Source organism: Passer domesticus, chromosome 3 (assembly GCF_036417665.1).
Source record: "Passer domesticus isolate bPasDom1 chromosome 3, bPasDom1.hap1, whole genome shotgun sequence".
In the NCBI taxonomy this organism is placed as follows: domain Eukaryota; kingdom Metazoa; phylum Chordata; class Aves; order Passeriformes; family Passeridae; genus Passer; species Passer domesticus.
The window spans coordinates 59565411-59579866 of NC_087476.1; the positions used below are offsets into that span (position 1 = coordinate 59565411).

General features: G+C 40.1%; 1 protein-coding gene across 2 annotated transcripts in view; it reads right to left on the minus strand.

Moving 5' to 3' along the window:
• IPCEF1 (interaction protein for cytohesin exchange factors 1) overlaps positions 1 to 11800 on the minus strand; it is a 58791-nt gene extending 46991 nt beyond the window's left edge. Inside the window, exon 1 of one of the 2 annotated variants that reach the window (XM_064413372.1) lies at positions 11746 to 11800. The gene's annotated coding sequence lies outside the window, so the exon portion shown is untranslated. The remainder of the gene's footprint in view (positions 1 to 11745) is intronic. The other variant, XM_064413373.1, reaches the window with a different exon arrangement.
• Between the last annotated feature and the right edge of the window lie 2656 nt (positions 11801 to 14456).

Genomic DNA, 14456 nt, shown 5'->3' on the forward strand with positions numbered 1-14456 from the left:
TAACTTTAACTCAAACATTTGTTTAGTTTCCACAGACTGGATAAGCAGTTTTGAGCCAGCACCCAGTGTTCAAAAGCAACATTTACTTCTGTCCCATTCTAGTTAAAGAATATAATTTATTGTTCCCTGTGTAATGAAAGATACTTAAAAAATCACACAGTCACTGCAGAAATAACTCTTAGACACTTAATCTGAGTTTGTTTCTCCTAAGAAAGCCCAGCATGAGTGACAGTAGTTACTCTGTGAAAAGGCATTCAGATTTTTTATATCCACTCAAGTGTACTCAACTGTTTCAAAACTAACATTCCAGAAGGGCATAACCTGCTTATCTCTGCACTAGAACAAAATAAGTGATTCTTTTCAGTTTTGTGCAGGTTTATTGTGGGAAAACTATCCTTGCTAAACAGTCAGGTGAATTAGGAGGAGGAGCTGGATCAATGTGGCCACTCAAGTAGAGCCAATCAATGTCCCACCATGACTCTGCAGGGGCTGTCTCTGGGAAGCACAGCCTCCTGCCCCTCGATAAGCCCCTCACACAGGCTGCAGCTGGGATCTCATGATGGATGGTCAGTGCCCTCAGTTTCCCTCTGTGTGCTGGCAGTGGTCACACCACGGCAGCCCAGGGGCGTGCTCAGGACTGGCAGCTTGGCCAACAGAAAGGCTCCGAGGCCAGGAAAGCTACACCTGAGCTCAGCAGCTTTGCAAGCCAGCAAGAGGTTAGTAAGAGACAAACCTTCAGTTCACATCATCAGGAAGGTGTCCTGACTCCTAGCTGGAGTAGCTGCAGCAGGAGAAGACTCGGCCCATTTCACAGCACTCACAGTGCTGTGTTACAGCTGAAGACCTGTGTGCATCCTTGTCCAGACTTAGGTGGACATGGAATTTGATAAGGGATGTCAACCCAAAAGGTGGGTGTGGGATTCTAGCCCTCTTCCTAAAACTCTCCACTTGCAACAAGATAAATTCTAGGAACAGAAGGAGAGGAAAACCCTCCAGCCTACGGATTAAGGTACCCACATGGAAGACTTGCAACAGGATTGCAGTCTGCTATAATGGATGCTCAATCTGCTAAAATTAAAATGTGGAATAAATCAAAGAGAGAAAACTAAACACGGTAAACTCTCTCCCCCTTCAGATGGCTTCAGAAATAGTAAAACAAACTTGAATCTCTCATTTTCTGGAGGCTAAACTGCAATGGATGTAATCAATAAAAGCAAAGGGGATGGATTTATATTATCAGTTTGTACACCATATCTATATTTATTTGGCTTTTCTAGGAGCTATCTGAACCACCTGATTTTATTTTAGTCTGAATTGAATACAGTGTCAAATGTGGCTTCAGTTAAAAGATTTCCAAATCAAGTTCTTGAGGGCTTTTTAAATTTTGATTTAACAACTGAGCATTAAGTATCAGTATGCATAGTTTTATCAGTCTCACTTCATCCTTGCTTTTTCAAGAAGAGTAATAAACAAGTAGGTATGTGAGCAATAAGCTGATGCAACAAACATGGAAACATGACAGGTGTCTTATCAGAAATATCTTGCAATAATAGATAGAGCCAGTCTATTTGACTCATCATCTCTCCTAAAATATATAGAAATATCTCTATTGAAAGATCAAATTTCATTTGAAAGGGTGGAAAAATGAAAAAAAAAAAAAAAAAAGAGAACGGTGAGGTTCCAATGACTGTAATTGCAAAAATCAATCTTAATTCATTAGTAATACTCCTCTTGGGAAAATCAAAATCCACAAGGCCTTATGCTGTCTCTTGCCAATTAGAAGCTACAGCGAGTATGTCAATCTGCAATGATCATGGCATAAGCCTGCCAGACATGCCTTCCAGGCATCTGTCAGATGACATTCAGAGTGGACATATGCCTTCCTCCTTCTGAGCAAAATATTTGATATATGCAAGATGACTCAGACTATTTGTGTCACAGAGGCACCCAAAATGTGCATAGCTAAGCTCCTGTTCAGGTGGCATCGACACAGATTACTCCAAAAGAAAATTTTTGTTTTACCAAGCACCAAGCCAGTGCTGTAGACAACCTGAAAATAAGCTCTGGGCCTTCTGTTTACATTTCTCACACTGGTCACCAGCTTTACCCCCTGTGCTTGTTTTCTGTTCATCTGGCTGCCTGCAACAATCTGCGCTTCAATGGGCAATGAATTGACAGCAGATATGAAACTAGTCAGAGGGCTACAAAAGTTTCCCCCCCAAAAATCAATGATTACTTAATCACATATTTCACCAGACATTAGGAATAACATTGCCCCAATTTACAGCAGCGCTTGAAGCACTGTCCTGTGGCAAGGAGAGAGCCTTACATAATAGTCCTAAATTATCACCTTACCTCTAACCGGGGTTCTTGCAACAATGCAGGGGAAAAATTATCATAGCGATTGCAAGCTCTTAATTGTCCTTAGGCTTACTAGAGATCAACTTAATCTGACAGAACCTTACCATTAACCACTAATTAGTCAGCTCTAGTCAGGTACTTAACTGGTTAATCAGCTATCTAAATTGAATGTCTAACTTGTACTAGGAGTTTCTTGGCCTGCAGATTTTCTCTCATATACAGGCTCACCAGGGAAGATGGATATTAAGGTGGTACTTTGCCTTGGGGCAAAGACAAATAGACACTAAGGTAATTTTCACAAAAGTTCATGGACCAATTCCCTTCCTGGATAAGGTTACCCCACCTACTTTGGTCCCCATGACCTCATGTTTCTAATTGCAGATGAAACTACAGATTCACCACTGGCATCAGAAAGAGCAAGTCTATGAAGATACAGTCATAAGACATAATTGTCAGGGTATACATTCAGCTTTGGCCACAATGGATAACTTTAACCTTTTGAATTAGTGTTACACTTTGAAAAGACCAAAGGGCTTTTTTCACAGGCAAGAAACTGCATTTTTCATATCTAATATGTTTATATTTTATAATACCATTGGTTATAACGTTGTTTTCAAGTGCATTTGGAATTACTCCATCCCCTCATGTGAAAGCAATTCAACAAGATGACTTCTGACTCTGTTTGGGAGAAGGCCAGGAAAAACTGGAACAAAGTTCACTGCTCCTGTGTTGGAGACAGAAAGGATCTGGAGACATGGCCCTGCTTGGATCATGGCCAGGTCCTGTCAGCCCAGCTGGGAAGCCCAAGGGCAGCAGGTTATATGTGCTGACAGCTCCGAGCAAGCAGTTGCAGGAGTCAGTGCTCTCTGCCTTCAGGAGAAGAGGGGCTGGAAAGAAAGAGGAAATTCAGCAAAAGGAAGACATGCTCCAGCTGCCTCTATAGCCTCACAGACTGAAATGAGAAAACAAAATGGCATGCTTAATGAAATCTGTCTGCCTCACATTCCTTGTAGTGTTGAACTGACTCCTAGTGCTGCTATGCTTGAAGGCCAAGGACGAGTTTGCAGAAATGTTGAGTGCAATGCTCCAATTCCTACTGCTTTCTAGTTGGCTTTTTGTTTTTGCTGTGGCAGGCAATGAAAGCGGGCAAAGTTAAGCTCTCTGCAAAACTGGATGAAGAGTCAGTGTACTGAAAGGGTAAGGAAACACTCCTATAAAGAAGCACTTCCCTGATATTCTGCTCTCCTCCAAAGTTGCACAGGTTTTTGCTAGAAGATGAAACACAGAAGGGAGGAAGAGGAAATAAAATAAAAAGCCTATAGACCCTCCTGAGACAACAATCTAAGGGGTTTCTCCCCAAGCAAGTCCCTTGTGAAAAGATAGGGATGAAGGGAGAGGAACCATCATTCCCTCCTCTATGTTTTCTGATCAGTTTTTCAGCGAAGACATTTTGAGGGAACAATGCAAGGTCCAGTACATAAAGAGAGAACAAGGGCATGACTCACCCTAGCACGGAGGTACAGAACTGTTGCACTACTTGCAAATTTGGATTATTGCAGTGACAAGTACCTGAGACATCCTCACTGGAAGGCAGTTCTGAATAACCTTTGCTGTCATGGCCTTGCAGGAGGTTTATACATCCAGTGGAAGGTAAAAATTGCAGGAGCATGCTTTCAACTCCTGCATCTGAGAACAAGAGACCAGCAAAATTTTTACTCTTTGCACTCTGTGAAACTTGGAGGTAAATCTTGTTTCTTCCTCCAAGGAAGCATTCACTGCATCAACAGCACTACACAAAAGGCCAGCATTCACACTTCCAGGGAAATCTCAAGCAAACAGATTTTAAAATCAAAGCAAAATCATTATGTTGATGATTATGAGGATGAAATAGGTAAGAAATATCTGGGGGACTTGTTGCTTCTTCCATCAAAGAATTCCACTCCACATTCATAAAGTTCTCAGGAAACTGAAGTCTCAAGAGTCCTGTCTGGTTCTTCATTAAAAGAGCAGGAGCAATGAAGAGTTTATCTTCCTCCCACACATCAGAGCACAGCAAATACATGTGCTGCACTCAAACATCACCTCTGCAATAAGGCAATCCCGGTGGGGAGAGGCAGAGCAAGGATAAACTGCCCTGGCAGGTTTCAGCAAAGGAGGGCGGAACTGCTTCTGCTCACAGTGTCATCTGCTGAGCCATACAGATTTGCAAGTGGCCTCCTTCTTCCTGTGTCTGAAAGGCATTTCCCTAGGAATAAGAGGGTGGGAAAACTGGACTGCTGACATCACAGCCTCTCCAGAGAAATTTAGCCAGAACCCATTCCTTCATTCAGCATCCATGTGCTAATGTATGGCATAGGATTTCTCCAAGGCCAAGGACAGGCAGGCCAATGAGCTGGGCAGGCAACTGGGAGCCAAGTGCTGTTCTCAGCATGTCTGAGCTAGACCAGATATTGACTACTGAGAGGCAGAAAAAATCATGTCCAGGATGAAAGCTCAAAGATATGATGAGAAGGTACTCTTAGAAATATTTTTTCCCTGAAATCCAATTTAATTATCAAGTAGCTTGCCTGTTTCTAGACTGTTTCAGCAGTAGATTCGTGTTTCATTAATTCTCATCTTCAGTAGCTACCAGCCATATTTACTTTGACTTACATTTGCAAAAAGGAAGAGAAAAAAGCCTCTTCACCACACAAAAACAGCATAGTAACATCTGCTAGAATACAGACCCTCACCAGTGTGAAAAGTGAGTCTTGTCTAAGGTGGGTAGCATAACAAGCTGGTTGGCCCTGAGAGCAGCAATAAAACTTTAAAAAATCCCTATGACTGGTTGCAAATGATGGTTGCATGCAAATGATGGTTGCAGTACTTTTCTTCAGCCTCCAGCACCTATAGGCATTCAGGATTTACTGATTCTTGTTTTTTAAACACCATAGCCTTTGCCAGAACATCTGCACAAAGAAATAAATCATTAGAGATAACTATTTGCTGCTCCTGCAAATGCAGATCTGACTACATCAGACACTTACTTCCTGAATCTTAAAGAAATGAACACTTTTCTGTACTCCTTTCCAGCAGTGTTGCCCTCACTGTAGTAAAATCTGAAATGAAAACAGGGAGCCTTTTCTTAAAGGAGAAACCCGAATGTTAAAATTACTTACATAGAACTAAGAACTGAACTTCTTTCACAAAAACAATTTCAAAGTTTTCCCAGAAGGTTTTGGATTTTCTTTTATGTCATAATCTGTATTTCACCAAATTTTTGTACTTATGTTCCACCATCTTATGGTTGTTCTCACAAAAGTCTACACAAAGTTAATCTGTGTATCTTATTTTTCTTCTAAGGAGATACTTCCTGTCTTCTCTGTTTTTTGTTTTTTTTTTCTAAAATGCTCCCAGCTCTTGATGTCCTTTTATATTTAAAAGAGTGTATTTCAATATAGAGCACTTCCATTTTTTCATAATTCTTATTATACACATATTTTGAAGCTTTATAGAGGAAAAGCAAAGAGTGAAAATAAATTCTTAACTTCTCAGTCAAAAAAAAAATAATCAAGACAATATAAGATTAATATTATCACCTATTTGTACATCTCACAGTAATTGCAGCCTCAATAATTACTCTTATTTCTATGATCCTCTTTAAATAATTAATTTAAGTTTTTACTTCACTTTTTCCTCTCACTGGCAACAGTACCTCCATGGTAGTAAAAGTAATAAATGAGAGGTAAAATCTTGAAGAAAAGCAACCCCACATTTGGTATTTCCCATTGCAGCAGAGCTCTAATTTATAGCAATAATAATATGACTTCTGAAGTTAAGCATGTTCTGATTGAAACAACTTATTTTTCAAATTATATTACTGCCCTTAAATTTCAATTTTATAACTTATGTACAATTAAGTAATAATATAAAATTCATCCAAATTCATAAGGAGGCTGACACAAGAAACCTACTTCTCATAAACTGGACAAACTTTTAACCAGCAATCTGTGATTTACTGAGATTAATGAAGATGAAAAAAATGCAAGCTATTCCAAATCACTTCGGAGGACTCACTTTCAATATGCTTGTGGTTTTTTTTTATTAAACACCTGCCACTCCAGAATTTAAGCCTCAGTTCATAGCAGGAAAAGAAAACCTGGCCATAGGGATAGGATGAAAGAATGCTGAAAATTTTGAATTCAAGGTAGCCAAGGCTAAAACTCTACAGAGTCAGGTCAGAAGGTTGAACAGCTGTTCAAACTGGATGTCAGTCAAGTTTTCAGTACATTTCATAATGTGTTGTATTGCAACAAATATGTTCCTACTTTAAAAGCAAAAGAAGAGGAAGCAGCAGCAGAGGAAAGCTGTGGACTCCAACTGAGCACCTACTATCCTTGCTCATGCACAGGCAGCAGTACAGAACCCAAATATAATATCATCTTATATTATTACCCAAAATTAGGAGCAACCTCTCTCCACCTGCTAAGCAGCTGTCTCTGAAGCTGTACCAAGGTTTCCATCAGGAGAAAAACAGACCAGAACACAACCACTGCCTGGAAGTCTATCTGATCAGAAATCACTGAAGTGGAGGAACTGGAAAACGCCCTATGGACTCAGCAATTAATCAGTACAAGACCAAGTCTTTTCTATGGGTTAGAAACCCAAGACCACAGTTAAATTGCTCTGATTCACTCTGTTTCTATGGTTTTATCTTCACAATGCATCTTTGCATTTCATTTGGAAGTGAAGTGTATGCCAGGTACAGACAGCACATCCAGAACACAGAGAACTGCAGGAGGGTCTTGCTTAACCCTGCAATGGGGTGCACTACATGGCAATTTAGAATAGATTCAATCTTCATCTCAGCATTGCTTCAAGTATGCTGGTAGCACTTGGGCAAAACCTGCAAGACCCCAGGCAGAGACACAATACAAAAACCACAACTGGGGAAAAAAAAATCCAGTTAATGAAATTCCTAGCAAAAACAATAAATAAGTAGTGATAATTTCTGGTTCTACATTTCAGCTCTCTTCCCTCCTAAAATTTCCTATTTTGCCCATATCTGTAGAGACATTAAACAACCAATTTGTGAAATACTGCACCTTACTAAATACAAACATCTTCACACTTTTGCTTTGTGAGAAAATTTGACAATTTGACGTCATCTCCTTTCTCATTGCACTTTGTAAGATCCACACAAATCATTTAGAGACTCTATTAGAGGGAGCTGCAGAAAGCTCAGACAATAAGCAAATTACCGTGTATTAGCTGAGACACATTAACTACGAAGGAGCTTTAAGGCAAACTGAATTGCCAGCAGTTGTCTTTGCTTGAGATTAAGAGAAAATAAGCACAATTAATATGACTCAGCTGATATGGTATTTAGATGGTGCTTGTACCCAGAAGCTGCTCCCAGAAGAACCTGGTAGACCTGGATGCACCACAGAATAAAGCAAGAGCTCTCTTGAGACCTTGCAAGAAGGAACAAGGATAACAAAACAGCTACACAATACAAAAAAAGCAGAGAAATATGTCAAGTGATTCACAACATCACCACACAAAATATTTTTGAAGAAACTTCTCTGAAGTGTTAGCAACTTCAGAGTATGCTAAGTATGCTTGCTTCCATTACAATGGACTGTGTGTACTGTGGGAACAGGGAAGAAAAGGCAACCGCTCTTGGCAGGCTCAAAACAAGGTACAGCAGGAGGATGCAGGCAGGAATCAGACAGACTCCAAGACAACAGCAGGACAACAACCACCAGGATCATATTTTGGGTCTCAGTAAGCCTGAGGACAGGTAATGTCAAAAGTTTGTGTTAGCACCAGAGTAAGGGCTTTGAAAAATAATGAGATGGTATACCTTCAAATGCTTGTAAAACTAAGAGAGGGATCCCAGGGAGTTCAAAATCAGAGTTCAGGCTCAGTATGTTTAATGCTGCTCAGAAGTATTAATAAATAAGATAGGAGATTCATTGATGAACCAGAGTAGGAAAACTATCCTTGCAGTGAGTTTCTGAACTGATATGAGGTGATGAAATTACTTTTGTCAAGGCCAGATAACAGGAGATTTCAGTAAAAGTGACATTAGATAATGACACTTGGATAAGAGTATATGGAGAGTGAAGGCATTTGAAAGTTTATGTGAAATTTAAACAATAGCTTGGAAACGAGAACAAAGAACTAAAGGAAGTCCTTAGACTATGATAGCATTATCAGTGTGATATCATTGCCAGCAATGAGCAAATATGACATAGGAAAGGTAGAAGCTGATCATGCTGGCTGGGTTCAACAGAGCCATGACATACCAGAAATACAGGCCAAACACTACATTTGGTCAAAAAATTTAAAAAAAGGACAAAACAGAACAAAAAAAACCCCAAACAAACAGCAAAACAACTCCGTGTTTAAGATTACCTCTGTCCTTCATAGGAGGATGTTTGTGAATAAAATCACTTGGGCAAAATGTGCAGAGGAATGGATTAGAGTACAGTAGAGATTAGATCATAAGCAACATGTTGAGGTATATTAGGACCTTCTGAACGACATTTTCCACATGTTTTCAGAAAACATTGGCTGATAGAATCACAGGTGGAAAGTTTCAATAAGAGATTTTCAGATAAAATTAAGGTAAATGCCAGGATAAAATGAAGGCAGAGTGGACAGGAATTGATTGTAGTCAACAGAAGAAATAACAACATGCTAGCTGAGAAAGAGAGAAAGACTAGAGGAGGTTTTGGAGAAAAGCAAGGTAGAGAAGTCAAAGGAAGATGAGATCTGCCCTGATGAGGAAGGCATATCTGCAGAAGAAGCAGTTAAAGAAGTAGAAGGTGAGTCAAGGCCATGTCATTATGTAGTTTTTTTTTCTTCCCCCCTAGAGGCAACCCACAAGAGCTGTTTGGAGAGAAAGGACAGAAGAATATGGGGACAACTGAAAGCACAAGCACAGGGAAAGCATGACTCAGCTAAGCCAGAGGCAGGGGATAGAGCTGGAGGAGGACAGACATAGCCTATTCACAAGATTTATGCCAGAGATGCCCCCAGCAAAAGCAAAAGAAACAGACACTGGAGGACAGCCAGACTGTAACTTGATGATAGGAAAGAGAAGTGAGCAATTAAAGAGTAGAGGAGGCTGCAAAAGGGAAATATTTTTAGAAAGGCATGTCGCTAAGGCACAAACGCAGTGCACTCACTTTGATGAGCTGTCTGTAACTGCATATACTGCTTTCCAGAGAAATTCTTAAGAGAAAAAAAATGTAGCTCTCCTTCAGGCAAGAAGGAACTGAGATGCAGAAAAGGGTAATAGGTATAGTTTCACATGCAACATTACCTCTGTGCCCATCTCCCTGTCTAGTGGTGGTGCAACACTCCATATGATTTTATCAGCATTAAGTGACGCATCAGGAAGGACACCTTCTCCAGACATGAAACCAGTACTGGCTACACTGGTCTGTAAACAGCCCTCATGAGTTAACAGGGAGTTGAGTGATTCCTTGAAGAGAGTTCTGTGCACAAAACAGTGAAACTATTCAGAATGTCATGCAGCGACAGCCCTTTCCTTGGTTACTGCTCGTACCACAGGATCCAACAGCGACTGAGAATCTCCTAGCATCCCCCCATGACAAGCTGGTGAGCAGCAGGCTGCAAATCCATGCCATTTAATCAACTGAGTGCACAAAACTCTTGTCTCTACAGTGCCCTGCAGCTGTGTCTTTATCCAGAGCAGACCTTGCCCCATTAACCCACAAGCAAGTCAGCATTACTTTAGGGAGATCATGGGGGAGTGTGTAAGGGATGGATTTGTGGGGCAAGGGGAAACATCTGAAGTCAACAAGGACAAAACAGAGAATCTTAAAAAATGAGGAAGCCCTTCAGCCTGTACTGGCTTGACGCTTTCCCCCACCACCTTGCACAGGGCTGGTGGAGAGCCTGCCATTCCAAGCAGGCAGCACCCAGCTGCTGCACCAACAAGGAAATACACTCCCAGAGGTGAGAAGGAAATGTTGTGTTCTGGCAACTAGACAGCACTGCAAGAAATCAGGTCTCCCAGCATGCATGGGGACAAGTAGCAAACAGCTAGAACCCAAAGTTCACATGAACATTAGCAGCCTGGCATTTATAGCTCTTGCCATTTATAAGGTGAAACAGAGCTTTCCACCACTCTGTGATGGAAAAGGGACAGCAGGGAGACAGCATGCTGGACAAAGTGAAGGTGATGCAGCATTTGAAAGCAGACAGCTTCAGCATGCCTGACCTGAGGCACACAGCTTCCACGTGCCACAGGACTCACACCTGGTCACATTGTGTGCAGCTCTGCCACCAGAGTCAAGACCAAGAGAGGGGCACTGTGGGAATCTCCTCTCCACAGAGGCAGTTCTTGCATCTACAAAGTCTCATCACAGGGGAGGGTACAGAAAGGCCATTCCATAAGTCACAAAACAATTTCTCTCTCCTTTTTGAATTGTCACAAACCATTGAATATTGGCATAACTGGCAGATGGAAAAATCCTGTCAAACTGAACGGAGCCCTACACTTCAAAAGAACTTGTTGAAAGTAAGTGGGTAAGTGAATAATTAAACTGGATGCTAATCTCCACTTTCTCCAGAGGCACATTTTGTTGAGGAAAACTCGAATCCAGAGATAAAGACAGGGTTTTGGGTTTTCTGTTTCAGCACAAAGGACAGGAGATTCTAATTCCAGCTGTCCTTTTATATGGGTAAGCCCATTCACACAGTACTTCAGCCATGTCTTTACTCATTCAATTTAATGTGCATGAGAGAAACATTAAAACTAATGGACTCTAAAATTCTTTTTACATTGAAAACAGAAATAATTCTGCTCAGTGCTGTCACTACAGCATAATAAAATCTACTCCCATATTGCACCCTAAATTCCCTGTGCAACACTGTATTTGCATGTTTTTCTCTAGGAACCCAAAATCAATAAGGGAATTGTTTCAATTTCCATATTACACATTTGTCTTCCCAAATATCAGATATACATGAACAGCCATGAATAGATGGTCACAGTGTCCCTTGATGGATCTTAAAACTTAACTAAAATAAAGTTGTCCAGAAGAGAGTAATTCATATACATGTTGTCCCTTGTCCTCACTCAACAAATTTTTTTTTCAAATTATTTCATTATTTTTTAGTGATCCATTTGCATTTTTAACCAAAGTAGAAAGGAGGATGGGAGAACATGAGATCTTTTACACAGGCCTTTAAAAACAGGCAGCTACTTGCTCCTGTGAACTTCCTTTATTGTACCAAGTGAACATTGTTTCTTACCAGCTAAAACTATACTGTCTTCAAAAAAGAAAAAGAAAATAGATGTGACTAGACAGAAATAACTAACATTTGTCACTTAAGGAAAAAAAAAAAAATTAGCCACAACCTTACCAGCAAGGAATTCTGACGAATAGTCACGCTTGTCCTGCCAGCTCCATACACCTTGCAAAGCAGAGAGGAAACTCTTACAGAAATCAGTTGCAATGCTGAAATTGCCCAAGAGGAAACTCATGTCTCTTTTACAAGCCATGACTACACAAACCACAAGTCAGACATCAAAGCAAGTGCTAAAAGCCTTGCCTGCCAGAAGTGTTAATGCTAGAACCCAGACGTGGAAATGGGATAGGAGATAAAAATAAAATATTTAAAATATTTCCAGATAACTAATTTTTGATTATTTTTTGTTTGTTTCCCAAATATAAATTGGTTTTAAAAATGTACTCTCATACATTCCTGAGCAGAGTCTTGTGGGAGACAGAAGAAATTACGCAACAGTCCCCATGACAAATGGCACTCTCAAAGCCTCAGCACAGCATCTCTTGCTGACACATTCCTCAGAGCACCTCTCCAGTCCCGGTCTCCTGGGGGCCCCAGCGTTCACTCCCAAACCCCAAGGTGTGGTAGAGCCTGAACCCAGTCACACCAAGGCCAGGGAGCCCTTGGGACAAAAGGAAAGATGGGACATGAAGTGCCGTCGGTTTGGTTTTTCTGGGTCATCTGCAAGGTGTGTCCCAGGAAACCGCAACCAAGCAGGGATGACAGCAAGATCTGCAGACAAGCACATGGATCTAATAGTTTCAGATCAACCTTCTTTAGTCACCACATTTCCTTTAGAACTAACTGACAGAGTGGTAAGACAAAATTAATAACCCGGTTATTAAAAATATGAGACAGATGCCTTTGTAAGTTACAAATTCACTAGGTTTGTGGAAAAAAGGAAATTAAAATTCAGAACCTTGTATTTTTGGGTACTTTTCTGGCTTATGTATTCAACAGTTTTAGCCAAAGATATGTGGACTTCAAGAATGAATAAACACCTAGCACAAATATCCAAGTAACTTTTTATTGCTGTATCTACAAAGCTCTTATTTCACATATCACATTAGTCTATAAAGCCAGAGCATGCACTCTGTTAAATTTCACCCTTCTTCAAAGAGATAGGTGTTGCTAAAATAAGGCAGGCCATCACATCCTTTGAAATTATTTTTTCCTTTTTTAACTCACTGGAATATTACAGACCAGTTTCCTCAAAGCAGGATGGAGGGATACTGCTGCTTAGGGATTCTCCTGCATTTTCTCAGATGTCTTTTCCTGTCACAGCAAAATTCCAGAGTCCAGAGTCAGGTAAAGGAGATACACAGAGATCTCCATGCTTTACTATTCATGACACTGAAATTACAGTGCCACCTGTAGGACATCCAAAAAAAAAAAAAAAAAATTTGGGTCTTGTTGGTGCCATGAACGCCAGTTATAATTATAGGGCTTTCTAGTAGTTTTGGCAGAAGTGTAGGAACATAAAAAACAGATGACTCACGTCAGTCTACAGGGAGTTACTTGAAAGCTTTTTCTCATAGAGCAACATGCATCAACACATCCAGAAGAAGATACTTTGCTACAAAGATGACTCTTTTTTGGGAGGAGGACGTGCCAGCACACTGCATTCACAGTCCATCCATTTCAGAGCTTGTGCCAGTGTAGGCAGGAGGGATCTGCCACATCCTCAACCACTTCCAGCTGAGAGAGACATCACCCTTGAATCTAAGAAAGTTTCCACTGTGGCTGCACACTTTTTGTTTGTTTGTTTTTGACTTTTCCTTTCTCAATTTAGTTTTAAACTGGTGACCATGTTAACCCAGTGCATCACATTTCATTGACTGGTATTTGCATTGCATTCATATGTTACTCTGCACCAGCATTGAAAAGCACTCATATATCCTTCAAAATATACTAATAAACTTATGTTGCTTTCCCTTTTCTTTTTTCCCTCTTTACCAAGAGAGCAATTTTACACTTTTCTAACCCATAGCTAAGGCAATGCCTGTAAAGTCTTCTCTCCAATGCATCATTTCAAGACATAAGGTAAGGCAAGAGTAAGCAGATGCATCTTTGTAGCTAAATTTCCATTAATAATATTTGAAGTGGAAAGCACTCAACTGATTTACTTAATAGCTCTGTTACTGCAAATGAACTTAAAAAGAGGAGGTGTTCAACATGTTCAAGGGCAGTTTATGCTTATTATTCAGCTGTGATCAGGAGCAGAACAAAATAGTTTGACACATGAGGAAGGGAATGGTGAACAATAGAACAGATTTAGGAATGCTTTTGTTTGGATCAATGGCAGTTTTGTGTGGAATATTACATAACATAGCCATCACCAACACACAATAAAAAGAATCAGTAAGACTAAAGAGAAAAGAGTGAAAAGAATGGTCAAGAATTGCCAGGGGGAAAAAAGCTCTTGTAGGAAGATGGATTTTAATACAAATATGTATTTTGATACAAACAATGTGTTGTAGTGTGGCTTGACTGATAAGGAATTCAACATAAATTGTTTAGATTATGATTTATATAGGGAAAACACATCTTTTTCTCAGTCATGTAGAACAAAAAGGGAAGGAACAAACAATGAAAGGTGATAAAATGAAGAGAAGGAAGAGGATTCAAGCAAGTAAGCAAGTGTTTGGACCTTTGGTAAAGAATTGAAAATATTGCTCTGTGAAACAGGGCAAATAATGATTCAATATGTGTAGAGAGCAGTAAGCTAAGTAGTTTCCATTAATATTAGGTGAAAATATTCATGGCAAATTTCACAGCATAAAAAC